This window comes from Cupressus sempervirens, chromosome 5 (genome assembly GCF_028749045.1).
Source record: "Cupressus sempervirens isolate cs-2001-9-10 chromosome 5, ASM2874904v1, whole genome shotgun sequence".
NCBI lineage: Eukaryota > Viridiplantae > Streptophyta > Pinopsida > Cupressales > Cupressaceae > Cupressus > Cupressus sempervirens.
In genome coordinates this window covers 899,336,654-899,352,771 of record NC_143122.1, presented here as the reverse complement: position 1 = coordinate 899,352,771, position 16,118 = coordinate 899,336,654, and the positions used below count along the sequence as shown (strand labels likewise).

Below are 16,118 nucleotides of genomic sequence, written 5' to 3'. Positions count from 1 at the left end.
GGACAAAGTAATTTATATGACATAGCCAAAGCACTTTGTGGTGAAAGGTAAAAGTCATTTGGTCTATAAATTGAAGAAATCCTTGTATGGTTTAAAACAAAGTCTTAGGATGTGGTCTCAGAATTTTGATACATATGTATTGAGTTTGGGATTTGTGCAATCCAAATCCAATCACTGTATATATTGCAAGTCTAATGCTGATAATTTTTTGGTTATTGCCTTATATGTTGATGACATTTTGTTTATTGGAAAAGGAAAAGGTTTGATTTCAGAATTAAAATCTTAGCTCTCAACAAAGTTTGAAATGAAAGATCTTGGTGCAGCAAGGTACATTCTGAGAATGGAATTATAAGAGATAGAAAAAAAAAAAAGCTTTGGCTAGGCCAAAGTAAGTATGTCGATAATATTCTAAGAAGATTCAATATGTAGGATTCTAGACCATTGAGTTTTGATGTTACTATGGTAACAAAGACTTCTAGCTCACAGTGTCCTTTATCCCCATTGGAGATGGAAGAGATGAGTAAAGTACTGTATTAGAGTGTTGTTGGAATTTTGATGTATGCTATGGTTTGTACAAGACCAAACATTTCTCAAATAGTGGGAGTTCTTTCCAATTACATGTCTAATCTAGGAAAAGCACATTGGGATGTGGTAGAGTTTCCAAATACTTGTGGGGTACCTCAGAGTACTCTATAAGTTTCCATAGAATAGGAAATGAGCATTCCTTGGATATTTAAAACTATGTGGATTCATACTACACTGGTGATGTTGATAGAAGAAGATCCACCAGTGCATATGTTTTTACATTATTCAATGGTGCAATCAGTTGGATGAGCAAGTGACAAGTTGTGGTCACTTATTCCACTACAGAGGCAATGTATATGGCAACTACTCATATCTACAAGGAAGCTATCTAGCTAAAGAGGCTGTGTTCAAATATAGACTTCAAATAGGGTGCAGTGATAATTTATAGTGATAGTCATAGTGCAATCTGCCTAGCAAAGAACCTGACATTTCATGCCACGACTAAGCACATTGATGTAAAATATCATTTTGTGAGAGATATGTTCAAGGATGACAAGGTGAAGTTGGAGAAGGTGGATAATTTGGTGAGTGTTGTTGATGCATTAACTAAGCCCATGAGCACAGAGAAGTTCAGATGGTGTTCAAAGTCTATGGACCTCTTGGCCCCTAGTGATTAAGTCCATGATACTTTGGATCCCTTGACTCTTGCAAGGTGTTTGACAAGTGAGAGAATGTTGAGAATTGTGTCTCAACCTTGCAAGCTTTTTCCAAAAAAATTTAAAATTTGTTTGTAGTAGTTTTTCACATGTTTATGAGTTGAAAAAAGGTGTATGAGTTGTTAAAAATTTGTCTTGTCCCTAGTACAATATAGGAGGGCTATTTTTAGAGTATAAACAACTCATTATATAACTTTTATGGGGATCTAAACAAGAGGACAAAATTATGGACGAAACTGTTATTCTTGGAGTTATAAATGACAAGTGGGTAACATGTGGCATGGTTCTTTTTCCCATGGTTTTGGCCCATGGTTTTATAAGATCACAAATGGTTTCCAAGTTGTAAATCACTATAAAAGGAGGACTTGGGGAGGTGTTTGTATCATTGAGTTTTTTTTGCAAGACTAGATGCTAGAAGGAGTCTCTCTAAGTCCAAGTCTTAGTTTGAGTCATGGTGAGATGCTCCTATAAGAACTTTCATTGCAAGTGTATTGTAATCTTCTTGATTTGAGAATACATTATGCGGGTTTTGGAGGGTGGGGTTTTTCTCCTGGAAGGGTTTTCCCATGGTAATCATTGTATTATGTGTTCATTTTTATTTTAATTATATTATTATACATTTTTTGAGATTTCTACAATAGTTAGTTTAATTTGCATAATCGTCCTTTCAAGATTAGTGTAGGAAGTGATTTCGCACACCTTTGCTTCCTTACAAACAATGGTTTCTATTAATATCATGTTCCTGACTTGTATGAAATGCATCTTTAGTTAGAGTGGTCTTTGATTGCACCTAGTTTTATGTTTTTTTTCTAAGAGTATATATCTATAACTAGCTTAGTAGTCTACATATAATTAGAGTAAAGGTGGCTTCTAGGCTTAATAGCTTGCAAAAAAAATGGAAAGGAAATTGTGGTTGAAATATCAACAACCCAAAAATGAAGATAATATTTTAGAGAATGATGTGTGACATTGTAAAGGTAAGCACACATTTGCTAATATCTTTTGGAAAAATAATCGACTTGTGGGGGAGTTTAAAACCCCAATGAATAATGGCTACCGAATATGTTAAATAGGACATGGTATCCTTATATAAAATAGGAAATTCATTAGAATAACAAGACAATTGTAATGGCTTTTAAGGGACAAAGGAATACTTTCTTCTTCCACCAATCTACATTAAAATGTAGGAAAGGGAATTCTTTAATCATTTGTAGGTGGATGATTTTCTCACAATGAAGTTGGTTTGATGGAGGAGAACCAAGATGGTATTTTTTCCAATAAGAGATTTAGAGTATGGTTAAATTAATATATTGGTTAGCTATCTACAATTCTTAGAGCCTTTGGCTAAGATGTACATTAATGTCTTGTAAGTTTTGATAGTTATATGTGGTTTAGAGGATGGTGAGACATGTTCATTAGAACATTTATCTTCTTTTGAATATTTGTCATCTTTTGACAAGATGTACTTTTTTAGGTGATTTTTACTAATTCTATAATTGAAACTTTGGTAATATTGAAGAAAGAATTTTTTTAAGGTTTAGAGAGAGAAAGAGAGAGAGAGAGAGTGCTGCTAGAAAGAACACAATGACATCTTTTCATATATTCAACTATCCGCATAACCCTTACAACGTAACCCTTGCACCCTTTTAAAATACAAGTGCTAGTAGTATTTCACTTTAAAAAGTATGATGGACTACTTTAACTTTAACCTAATAGATATTATTAGAATTAGTGAAATGCACGAGCATTCAAATGAACTGTAAAAGAGCTATTCTCATATTTTAATGAGCTGAAAATGATCAGATAATATTGCAGGCAAAGGAATGGAGAATAGGAATACAATATTGGTAATAGGAATGGCCATTCCAATAAGCTTATTTTAGAGGTAAAATAGGAATATGTATTCCTATTCCCTATTCCAATTGATGAACCAAATAAAGAATAAATTATGTATTCCAAATTTTCTATTCCTATTCCAACAACCAAACGGACCCTTGGTGTTTTCTTTTTCAGTTGTTCATTCTGAATTACTTTAACCCTATTGAGCCCTGTATTTCTCTTTCTCAAACCAAAGCATATAAATCAAGCGACGCGTGTTAATGTACGTGTTCAGATGTAAAGCGCAAAAGAAAATTCAATAAATTGAAATTTAGTCTACATTGGCAAGATTGAAATAAGAAGATATTTTAACAGAAAATTATAGGTTTATTTAACTCGCACTAAATCTAATAATCTTTAAGTGAAGCACATTTAAAAAGGCTTTGCGGTCCGATATGTCGTGGTGTTCAATCGCTCACATTGGAAAGAAGGGCGAAATTGAAGGCACAAAAAGGCGGTGGGACGAATCGATTTGAACTCGCACAGTAGATTCCAACATTTAAATAGTCTTTGCAGTCCGATATGTAGGTAATGCGTGTTTTATAGCTCACATGTAATCGGCGCCAAAAAGCGGATGGCACGAAAATGAAGGCTGCTTAATCGACAAATTAGTGAAGAAAAAGTAATTTCCCATGTGTTCCACTTGATAGAGGTTGCTTCCTTTCCTGACTGGACAAGTAAGGCATCCCAATTGTTGGAAACTAAAATTAATTAATTATCCTACAATGTGATCGGTACAGAAAACTGCAGACAAAACAACTCCACGTACAACATCTCTTGCCATCCACGTTGTTCTTTGGCATACTATTGCACTTACTCTCAATGAATTCTATATCTAACTCTCTGCAATAGGAGGTAGTGGCTATCCAGCCACGAGAATGGTTTTTCCTATGCAAGATTTCTATCTTCTAGAAAAGAAGTCTAAGTATCCGCCCTTGGTATGATATACCGATTTCGTGCCTGTATAGTCGTTGCCACAATAGGAAGGCTAGCATTTAATAAATATGTTGTTATAAATATAATATATTGGACTTATGATCTGCAAAGTTCCTAGTATTTGGGTTTCTTGTCTTCTGATTTCTTCTCTCACACAAAAAGTCTTCCTTTGGATTGTATCATTAGGAACTTTGAATGGTTGATAAGTAGGAGATATTCTCCAAAATAAGTCAAATTGTAATATTGCTATCACTATTCAACTTTGAGTAGTGATTTCTATAAAGTGTAGATGAAATCTTGTGCGTTCTCCATTTCTAATCATCCTTAACTTTTTTTATTAGCAAAGTATATTCTTGTTTTCTATTAAGAAAAGTAGTAATTAATGGGTGTTGACCCAAGCAACGCCTAGTAAAGAAAGATCCAAACAAGCCAGATATCCCTCTATCAAAGACAAAGGTCCACAATCGATTGACTTGCCAACCATGGACAAGGCTAAAAATGAAAGACTTGGGACAAGCCCCCATAATAACTGCAGCCCTAAACCAAAAACAACAACAAAGGAATAGAGAGTGCCCTTTAAAACTTACAGCAATCACTTGATCACAAGGAGAAGAAAAACTAAGACGATAAATCATCATAAGAACAAGTGAACAAACTCTAGTCGTCTATGTCTATCTGAACAGTAAGCAAAGAAAGAGGACGAAACAAGACTATACCTCTAGCCTTGGCAAACACAATGCATGTCATCCAACCATAGGTCTAGGCAAGGCTCCAACCTTGGAAAACGTAGTCAAAAGTCTTCCTACCCCCCACAAACTCCCAAAACACCATATTGAGAGGAGCAAGGAGGAGGAAGCCCAAGGCCTAGAGGTAAGAGAAACTCCCCCTTCCTCCACTAACAAAACTACTAAAAGTAGTGCAAGTATTTAGTATTTTAGTAGGAGTCTCCTCTTCTTCCCAATGCCCAAATATGATCTTCACCTCAATAAGAGATTGCTCCACCTCCATAGGAGTAGTGAACTTCGAAACTAAGAGTAAGACCCAGCCCATCTCCATAGGCTGTAACACACATCTCCACACCAAAGTGTTTAGCTATGGAGTCATCTTTTCTTCACCATTCGAAGTACATTGTTTAAGCATGCTCTCTCTAGCCAGATCTCTTACAATAAGAAAGGGATACACAAAAACAATTGGAAAGTACCTACTTAACATATTCATAACCACTTCCCTCCAGCAATCAACTACCTCCATAAGCTTTGCCCCCACCTCAATAGGAAGCAAGAAAGTGAAAGAACAGAATAGAAGAAGCCTCCACCACACATGCATCCAAAGCTTTGAAATGACTACCATAATGAGATTTGAGTCCCAAATAGAGGAAGCATTCACCTTAGAAAAAGAGCAACCAAAGGAAACCCTAAAGAAACAAACACCAAGAGGCAAGAGAATCATCACATGATGAACAAAAATGCCCAGCCAAGGGGAGCTATCAATTGTAAAACCTCTAAAAAAGAAAAATCATCTAGGGAAAACACCCTTGTTAATAGAACTAGCACCAAGGATAGGGACCGCATTTCCTCTAGAGATTAGTCCATCAACATCCAAGTCCCCATAAACCCTAGTGTTCTCATGGGCTCCATGAGCCATAATAGGAGGCCCCAAGGGAAAGCACTATTGCACAAAGCCCTCCAAACCAAACCCATCTATATCCTCATCTCCGACAAACTCCAAATACAAGAGAGCCTACTAAACGTAGAGACCAACAACACACCTAGGACAAAAGACCCTAGACATCCAAAACCCAAAGTGGGGAATAGGTGTGCCAGCAGAAAACACCTCCACCCACAAACCCCAACCCCTTATAGAGGTCCAACTAGTGCACAACCCAACAACACCTCAAGAACCAACATGGGACCTTCCATTTCCAATCACCACCCATAAGAGCTAAACCCCCCTAGAGTGTGGAGAAGAGATGCTAGAAAAAAACCATCCTTTAGCAATAAACACCCATTGAATAGTAGAAAAACCACTCCGTCATGCACCAGCAAGATCCACCCTCAAAACATGACAACACCCAAAAAAGCTAGAGGGAATTGGCACAAAGAAGACCCCTCATCTATCATCCCCATCTACTTTAGATCCCTCACCATTGCAAGCATCTGCTGAGCTAGAAACCCTAGCCCCCTTGTCGCCCGCTCTCCTGCTCACAGCTCTTTGCTTTAGAGTCCTCGTGATTACAAGCATCAAAGTACATTCTTGTTATGAGTTCAATCTCCATGTGATAAAATCTTCATTTTATGTCTTGTGTGGTGGCTTGGTGACTATATCCCCGATGAGATTGCTCTCCACCACCAATACATGTTTTTGGTGTGATGGAAAAAAAAATATGGTATCAGAGTGCATGTCATTGGTTTGAGTCCCTCAAGCTCTTTGTTGACCCTTGACCTATGTAGGCTTGGATTATCAACATGGTATGGATGGAAATCCTACATGATAAATGGTTGTATTTACCTCCATAATGTGGGGTATTACCTAGCGACTATATCCCTAATAAGTTCCCTCTCCATCACTACTATGTTCTTTTGGTGTGATGGATCTCATGGGGGGTATAGTCAATATGCCAACACCCCTCCACACAATGGAGCCAAATACAACTATTTATCATGTGGGATTTGCACCCACTACACACCATGTTGATAATCCAAATCTATGTGGGAGAAGGGTCAAAGGGCTTGGAGGACTCGAATTGATGACTATAAGTAGGGATTTTTTTAGTGGCTATTATTTGCCAATTGGCTAATATGTCCCGATTGGGCTATAGAAATTGGCTAAAAAAAACATCATATACTAGTTAACCAGTTCACCCAGATTTTATAAAATACTCATATAGTGGTCGGAATGTTTGCCACTATTATTACGTATTTTTAGTTTGGTAGTTGGGTTCTTCGTCCATATTTCTCTTTAATGTTTACTCTTATTCGCCACGAAATTAATTGAGTGTCTCTTTCGATGATCATCATTCACCAAATTCCCATTTTCCTATGTGATTTTTTTTTTTATGAGTGACACTGTACTCCACAGACAACTTACCTTGATATGTGTCAACATTCCGGTGACTACCTCGACAATTCTTCTTCCTTTAAGAAATGTTGGCCGAAATTAAACCTCAGCCATTGATCTTGGATCATCAAATGGTCTGAGTTCTCAAACAATACATTTAACATAATTACATTTCAAAACATAATTTGCCATCAACATTAATAATTTTGTTAAAAACAAAAATTATAATCGCCATTATTTTATAAAAATTGTCTAAACTATTAAAAAATTTGCCACCAAATATCCATCAATTGACGCATAATTCGCTAACACTATTAATTTTCTTCACCTAAATGACATGTGATTTGCCACAATTTTATAAATTTTGGGAGGGGGCGGTTCCTTAAAGTCATTCCTGACTACGAGTATATTTATGATGAGATCCCTCTCCACCACTAGTATGTGCTTTCGGTGCGATGGAAAAATCTAAATGGTATGAGATGTGATGAGATCTCTCGCAACCACTAGGACATGCTTTTGGTGTGATGGCAAAATCTACATTGTGTATGGGTTTTAGATTAATGCATGAAGTTTAATTCATTAAAATTATGATTAAGGGCTTCAACTTAAGAGTTTTAAAGGCTTAAGTGTTTTAAGCAATTGCTCCCCCCAACCTAGTTGCTTATTGTCATATTTTCTAAAATGGTAAATAATGAAAATTATCTCTTCATTTATAAGAATTTGAGATTTTAATTAGAATTATATTATTAATAAGATTGACTAAATTTGATTAACTATTTGAATTTAATTTATTGAAAAGTTGAACTCAATTTATTGTAGAAGTGGAAAAAAATATCATGAAAAATTTCATGCTTGATGAATGTGTTAATAGCCTATTTAGAAATCATATTATTTTTCTTAATCATTTCAACATAATTAATCTTATGTCTTTATATTTTTCCCTAATATCCTTTCTTTTTCTAATTCTTAATGAACATAAGAAAAATGTCAACTTCCTAGATCTCCATGAGGTTATTATTTTTCTCATCTTAGAGCATGCCCAATCTATGTCTCTTCCACTTGAGTAATCCTATACTAAACATGAAATTGAATATACCCATAATGTCGCTACTTACTATGTTGATATGTCCGCTAGTTTAAGGATGAAGTTACAAATGAGGAGGCTATTTTGCATATTCTAAATAAGAAGAATTCAAGGAAGAAAACTATGAAAATATGCTATCCTTTAAGTCACGTGTTTATGATACTAATGGTGACAATGGAGACTGTGTTCCCCTCTTCTCATACTCAGCCTTATTAGAATTGTAAAAGATAAAGTCTTTGCCTTTGAGCACTTGCAATTAAAAAGTAGAAAAACTCAGACTGAGCCATTGAGTTTATAAGAGAATTCAGATACATTCTAGATCAAAGCATTTATGAGAAGGGAGAAAAATGACTGGTCGGTTCTGAAGATCTTGCATGTGAGAAATATATAAATTGTTTTGTACTTGATCTGTGTCGTGGTATAATTAATTTATTTCAGCACCAATGACATTTAATGGGCTCCTTAATCAAGGCATTTAGTGAAGAACAAAACCTTTCAAACGTGCTGGAATTATCAAATTAGCCCCTATATAGCCAATCAATTGAGGTGGTTTTTCTCAAAACAGAGTTGAGAGATCCCGGCCTCTGTAAACTCGATCTAAAATGGCTCTGGAATTTGTGCTTGGCATGAAGGGTGGAATTGGAGATTCTAGCTATGCCAACAATTCTTCACCTCTTTAGCGTCTATCTATAATTGTCAAATTTCGCTTGACTTGCAATTCATTAATCTTACAGTCCATTTACCATATTTAAACTTTTTGATGATTAAATGTTATTGAGCAATATGTGTAATAATTTATTAGAACTAACCTAGGCATTATACAGTTCACAAAGATTATAGATTGTAGTCTAAATTGACCATTGTATTTTGTATTTGTCTTGTAAGGGAGAAAGACTTCCTTTGGATTGTATCATTAGGCAGTTTGAGTAGTTGATAAATAGGAGATATTTTCTACTGTAAGTCAAATTGTAATATTGCTATCAGGATTCAATCTTAACTTTTAGCAAAGTATATTCTCATTATGGATTCAATCTCCATTGCTGTTTTTACCCTATCTAGATTTCCATGATAAAATCTTCATTTATTTCCTCTGTGTTGCCATAGCAAATATATCTCTGATGAGATCCCTCTCCACCACTAGTACATAGTTTTTGGTGTGATGGCAAAATCTACATGATATCATAGCATAGGTCATTGGTTCGAGTCCCTCAAGCCCTATGTTGACCCGTCACCCTCATAGGTTTGGATTATCAACATGGTATGTAGTGGGTGAGAATCCTGAATCCCACATGATAAATGTGCTTTTAGTGTGATGAATCCGCCAACACCACTGCCACCCCCCCCCGCCCCCCCCGCACCCCCCCACACACACACACAATGGAGTAAAAAACAACCATTTATCATGTGAGATTTGCACCCACTACACACCATGTTGATAATTGAAGCCTATGTGAGCAAAGGGTCAAAGGGCTTGAAGGACTTGAACCGATGACTATGACTATATCCATGATGAGATCCCTCTCCACCACAAGTATATGATTTAGATGTGGTTTTTATTTATGTAAGAAAATTTAATTCATTAAAATTATAATTAAGGGCTTCAAAATTAAGAGTATTAAAGAGTTAATTGTTTTAAGCAATTGCTCCCCCCACCCAGTTGCTTGTCATATTTGATTCTATGATTAATGAGGTTGACTAAATTTGATTGACTATTTAAACTTAATTTATTGAAGAGTTGAACTCATTTTATTGTAGATGTGGAAAAAATATCATCAAAAATTTCATGCTTGATGATTGTATTAATAGCCTCTTTAGAAATCATATTATTTTTCTTAATCATTCCAACATAATAATCATATGCCTTTACATTTTCACCTAATATCCTCTCCTTTTCTAATTTCTAATGAACATAAGAAGAATGCCAACTTCCTAGATCTCCATGAAGTTATGAGTATGCCCAATCTATGTTAATTCCACTCGAGTAATCCTATACTGAACATGACATTGAATATACCCATAATGTCGCTGTTTACCATGTTGATATGTCTGCTAGTTTAAGGATGAAGTTAGAAATGAGGAGGATCTTTTGCATATTCTAAATAAGAAGAACCCAAAGAAGAAAACTATGAAAATATGCAATCCTTAATGGTCAGTGTTTATGATATTAATGGTGACAATGGAGACTATGTTCCCCTCTTCTCATACTCAGCCTTATTAGAATTGTAAAAGATAAAGTCCTTGCCTTTGATGTTCAGTAATTTCGTAAGCCCTAAAAGGGGAAGAAGGGAAAATTGGAGAAAAGGCCAAAGCGGTTTGTAGGGAGGCAAAAGGAAAAGATGTGAAAGGGATTTTGGGATAGCCTTAAAGGATTAGTGATGGATACGGCGGAGGGTTTTTAGGTTAGAAGGTTCCATTCTAATAATAGAACTCCTAAGAAGGATAAGGGAGATTCTCATATCAAGATGTCCCTATAGATGCAACTATGGATATAGATGATATTACCCCTGTGGATGACATAGCCTTATATAGCCAACCATTTGGGGCGATCTTTCTCAAAACAAAGTTCAGATATCCCAATCTTTGTAAACTCGGTCTAAAATGGCACTGGAATTTGTGCTTGGCATGAAGGGCGGAAATGCAGATTCTAGTTATGCCAACGACTCTTCACCTTAGGTAAACAATACGAGTTTCCCTTTTAATTTCTAAATTTCGCTGGAGTTGCAAATTGTCCATCTCAAAATCCATTTACAGTATCATAACCCTTTTGAAGATTAAATGTTATTGAACATATTGTCAGTTTTGTTATAGTTCAGTTCTGTCAAAACTAAACCTAGATTTGTGAAATTTTCTGGTGCAGTTAAAGATGATTCAAGCTGTTAAACCAATTCTGGAGCGTGGCATTAATGAGAACATGAGAGTGACGTTTGGTGTAGGTGACATTTTTAGGATGGCAGACTTCGGTTGTGGCACTGGCAAAAATACTCTTGTGGTGGCGGACACCATTGTCAGTACCATACAACGCTTATTGGCAGATGAGGATATGCCTGAATTTGAGGTGTATTTCACCGATCTCCCCTCTAATGATTTCAATTCACTGTTTCAAATGTTGCCTCCGCCCACAGATCAGAATGGTGTGATTGATGATATATTAAAAACAGAACACAGAAGAAGAAGAAACCAGAAGAAAGAAACCAAAGGAGAAACCCAGAAAATGGGCTCTGCTGAACACAGGCCCAGTCTATTAATTTATAGACAAATACATAATAAATGTTGTTTACACTGTAGTAGAAAGTTAGCTGAAATAATTATAAGAAGCAGTTGAGATGAACGGTGATTGACTGGTTGGTTTGTGTTGGACACATGCAGAAATTTCTCCTTGGTCTGTGCTGGGTGGCTGGTCTGAGCCGACCATATTTGAGATAATTTATTTATTTCAACATCCCCCCTAAATTAATTATCAAAAGATTTCAAGTATCCCCCCATAATCTAGAAACGATGGGTCCTGGCCTTAAGCCTTGTTAGGTACCCATTTACAATCAATTATCAAATGCTTTCACTCTTCTTGTTTCTCCCATCATAATCACTATAGGTTTTGTACGGATTACCCATAACCGATGCAATATCAAAGTGGTTTTAAGTTCACCACAAACTTTTCAAACATCACACAAGTGGTTTTAAGATTACCACAAACTTCAAGCACTCAAGTGGTTTTGGAGTACCACAAACCAAGCACTCACTGGTTCTAATGACGACGAATCATCACTACGGGGAAACTATCATCACTCTGGGCCTTTCTCTTTTGTACTTGCATCAAATTAATTATTGAGTCCATATAAAAAGAAATCCATCTACCGAGATACATGGGTACCTAGCCGCTGTACTTGCCAGATCTATAGGAATCCTTTTCACATACATGGTTCATCAATATGTCAAACCAAAAACATTTAGGATGTCGGGCACAACCGATAATGCACCCCATACATTCACATAGCCCATTAAAAAATCATCACTAATTCAATTTTAATCACTTAGTTGGGGGATATCAATGCAACCAACTTCTATTACATAACCACTATCAAGAACATCATATCCTCCACAATTAGACAAACAAATTCTCACTTCCAATCCCAATACATTTGTCCTATCAGCACACACACAGACCTTTGCAACATGACAACAAATTTTAGCATGTCATCTCTTTTCTTAATGAATGCTAACTCCTACAACTGATTTATAATACTCCACACATATTTCAAAATAAAGTACTATTAATAATAACAAAATTAGCTTTCACCTTCAATTGTAGCTTCCTTCTTTTCATGGCTTCTCTCTTTCTCATAGCACTCCCTTGATATTTTCTTATCACATTAGAAATATGTATGCAATCTTTGGCTCTCCCGCTTGCACAAAGTTGCTCCACATCCCACAAACATATGAATAACAACTTGACATTCCCGCATTAATAGCAATCCAACACTCTTGAGTTGCTTCAAATCAGCAATGCTTCATTATTTTTTATTATCCACTCCAATTTCACACATTTCCAACAATATCATACTTTCAATTTTCTCTTCCTTCTAGCAATATCTTTCTTTAGCACGAGTTATCCTTTAACACAATATGCTGCCTCGTTAACTGGCTACATCACAAATCACATTCTTTGCCCAAATACACCACCAACCATCTTCCATTCAAAGTCAATATCAATCATCTTTCACAATGGCTTGAACATTCACTCTCAGACATGATAACAATCTCTTTTGAGGAAATTTCTTTGGATCTCCTTTGCAACACTTTTTTCCTCTTTCAGCTCACTTAACAAATTAACATTCACAGAATTTCAATCCAGCTCCATAATGGGCAGCCTTCTCACAACAGAAGCCTTCTTCACAAGACATTAGCAATCATATCACAATCTTTCACTCCGCATCTTTCAATCACAATATTCCACTCATTGCTCTCTCAAGACTTTTGGATCATTTACCATAAGCTCTGATATCATGATAATATATTAAAAACAGAACACAGAAGAAGAAGAAACCAGAAGAAAGAAACCAAAGGAGAAACCCAGAAAATGGGCTCTGCTGAACACAGGCCCAGTCTATTAATTTATAGACAAATACATAATAAATGTTGTTTACACTGTAGTAGAAAGGTAGCTGAAATAATTATAAGGAGCGGTTGAGATGGACGGTGATTGACTGGTTGGTTTGTGTTAGACACATGAAGAAATTTCTCCTTGGTCTGTGCTGGACGGCTGGTCTGTGCCGACCATACTTGAGATAATTAATTTATTTCAACAGTGATTATGAGGTCTTACCTTCCAGCGGCCGTCTGTGGATCCCACTTCACACGTCTCTTCTCACGGAAAAGTCTCCATTTCTGTCACTCTTCTATGAGTCTCCACTGGCTGTCACAGGTGAGAAATATACAATATGACTTCCTCCGTTCATGAATATGCTATTCTTCTCTCATGAATATAGTATATAAAAGCAGGATCCACAGTTTGTTCAACAGAGAAGATCTCCTCGTGTTTACGTTTCGGGAGATTCTGAGGAAGGTGTGGCGGATGCGTATGTACAGCAGTTCGATAGAGACTTCACAGCGTTTTTAAGAGGGCGGGCAGAAGAGATGGTGGAGGGGGGATGCATGTTCATATCTCTCATCGGTCATAATGAAAACACTCATATAATGGAGGATCAGGGAGTATTGGGACACAGCGAGCACCATTTAGAATATGCATTTGACGCACTCGTTAAAGAGGTATAGATAGTGGATGATCTCCCAATTTTTATAAATTCTATAATTAAAAGGTTTTTAATGTTAGAAACAACAAGTTTTCTTGGAATAATCCAATGATTGTCTTTAGTTTGGGTATTCATCTATTAGCTAACTACATCCTTGTATATGTATATGTCATAAATTCATTTTTTTTCTTTTAATATTAACAGGGGATTATTACAGAGGAGAAATCAGAATCATTTAATTTACCTTGGTTCAATCCAAATACAAAAGAGATGGAGAGCATTGTGAAGAGAGAGGGTTCATTTGTAATAGTACGCATGAAGATAGTGGGAGACATTCATGCACATCCTACTTCAGAGATGAAAAGAGGTGAAGAGAAGATGTTTGGTAGTATTGTAGCAAATAAGTATAGAGCGCTATTTGAAAATATTGTGGAAGCTCATCTAGGATGCAAGAAACTAACAGACAAATTCTTCTTAAAGATTGCTGAAAGAGCTTCTATTGAATTTGAACAGTATCTCTCTAGAAAAATAGAACTGATTATTGCCTTTTTAAAAAGAAAAGGAGGACCCAATAATAATAGTTAATATATTCATTTTACTATGTCGGAAGATAAATTTTACTACAATGTAACTAGTGTTATCCAATTGGCTAGTTTAGGAAATGTATTGATTCATAAATTGTAAAACTATTGATATTGCTTATACTTTGCATAGCTACATAGAGAGGGGTTGGTGACAATTTTTTAGTAAATTGGCTCTATTTAAATAAATAAGATATATATAGAAAAGTTGTGTATTGTCTCAAATAATGTCTTTAAGTGAGTGTATTAAAAAATTATCTCTAAAGATGAGAAGTAAACAATTCCACTTTATGATTTTTGTAAAGAAAACATTTTTGAGCAATTTTGATTCCATTATGAGTGTTGCAACTCGACTTCGCATGGTCTCTTTTTTGTGGTTGGTTCCTTCCAGCTATGGTCCCTCCTTTGGGTATTCGTGGGGATTCTTCCTTCACCTCCCCACCCTCACAACCTAGATTGAAATCTCATTCTCGTATTGAGACATAGCCTAAGCCTTCTAAGACCCCTTTTTTCTTGATATCAGTTACAACTAACCCATTGGGTAGTACCTTCCCCCAACTCCCACTACTGCTAAGATTATGCTTGATGGTAAGGATTCTAAGCCTCTATCCTAGACAAACATGAATCATCTATGGAAAAGGTGAAAGGGATCACTTCTTTGCCAAGTAAGTTTTCAACTCCTGCTACAAGCTATTGATCCATGAAAGGAACTACTATTCTAGTCCCAGATCATGTTATGGATGAGACAGTAAATGATATGGAACTAACCCTTGTTGGGAGGTTCCTTTACCTTAGACCCTCTATAGATCATTTAAGAAAACGGATTGTATCTCATTGGGCCCTTAAATAGAGTGTTAAAATTAATGGGTTTATTAATGGCATGTTCCTTTATTTTTCTATAACAAAGAAGATCTTACCTGCATCCTCACTAACGATGCATGATTTCTAGGTTCTAATGTAAGGAATATCTTGGTAGATTTTAAGTGGAAACCTAATTTTGAACTAGGAACAATGACTACCACTTAGGTAAGGCTACACTCTTGTTGGTGGAAAAAGTTATGCAAACTAAATATAAACTCCTCTTTTCTAGAATATGTGCCAATGTTCTGGTCAACTTGATTATTCCTACCTTTATTATGCTAGAATCAAAATACAACTCCTATGTCCAACCACTTGGATATGAGAAGGGAGACCTATCTTGTCTAGATTGTAAAAGGTATGGTCATCTACTCAATGCCTTTTCCTCAAAGATGAAATGTATTGCTCCCCCTATTATATCATTAGTGTTGGCCTTCTCTTTGATTGACCCCTCCAAACAAGTTGTTACAACTTCATCACCCCCAACTCTCCTCCATAGAGTCCTCTTAGCTCCACTCCTTATTTCCCTCCAACTCCTTGCTTACCCCCTCTCAAAAAAAGATCTTTGATGGAGCAATGAATAAAGCCATCTACTCTTTGCGCCCCAACTTGTGGGCTCTCTAGAGAAAGGCCTCAATTCATCTTTTGGGAAAGAATCTTCTAGGTCTATAGTGTTCTCCCTACCTCTATTACCCAAAGCCTTGAAGGCTTGGGGTTTAAAAAATCTTAACAAGCA

General features: G+C 36.1%; 1 pseudogene across 1 annotated transcript in view; it reads left to right on the top strand.

Annotated features, from left to right (window-relative positions):
- The window catches only part of LOC149558827 (uncharacterized), a 65,088-nt pseudogene extending 50,544 nt beyond the window's left edge, over nt 1-14,544 (top strand). The window contains exons 6-10 of the transcript XR_016364739.1: nt 10,787-10,869; nt 11,054-11,513; nt 13,500-13,615; nt 13,693-13,959; nt 14,148-14,544. The product of XR_016364739.1 is annotated as an uncharacterized LOC149558827 (transcript). The remainder of the gene's footprint in view (nt 1-10,786; nt 10,870-11,053; nt 11,514-13,499; nt 13,616-13,692; nt 13,960-14,147) is intronic.
- Nucleotides 14,545-16,118: the final 1,574 nt, after the last annotated feature.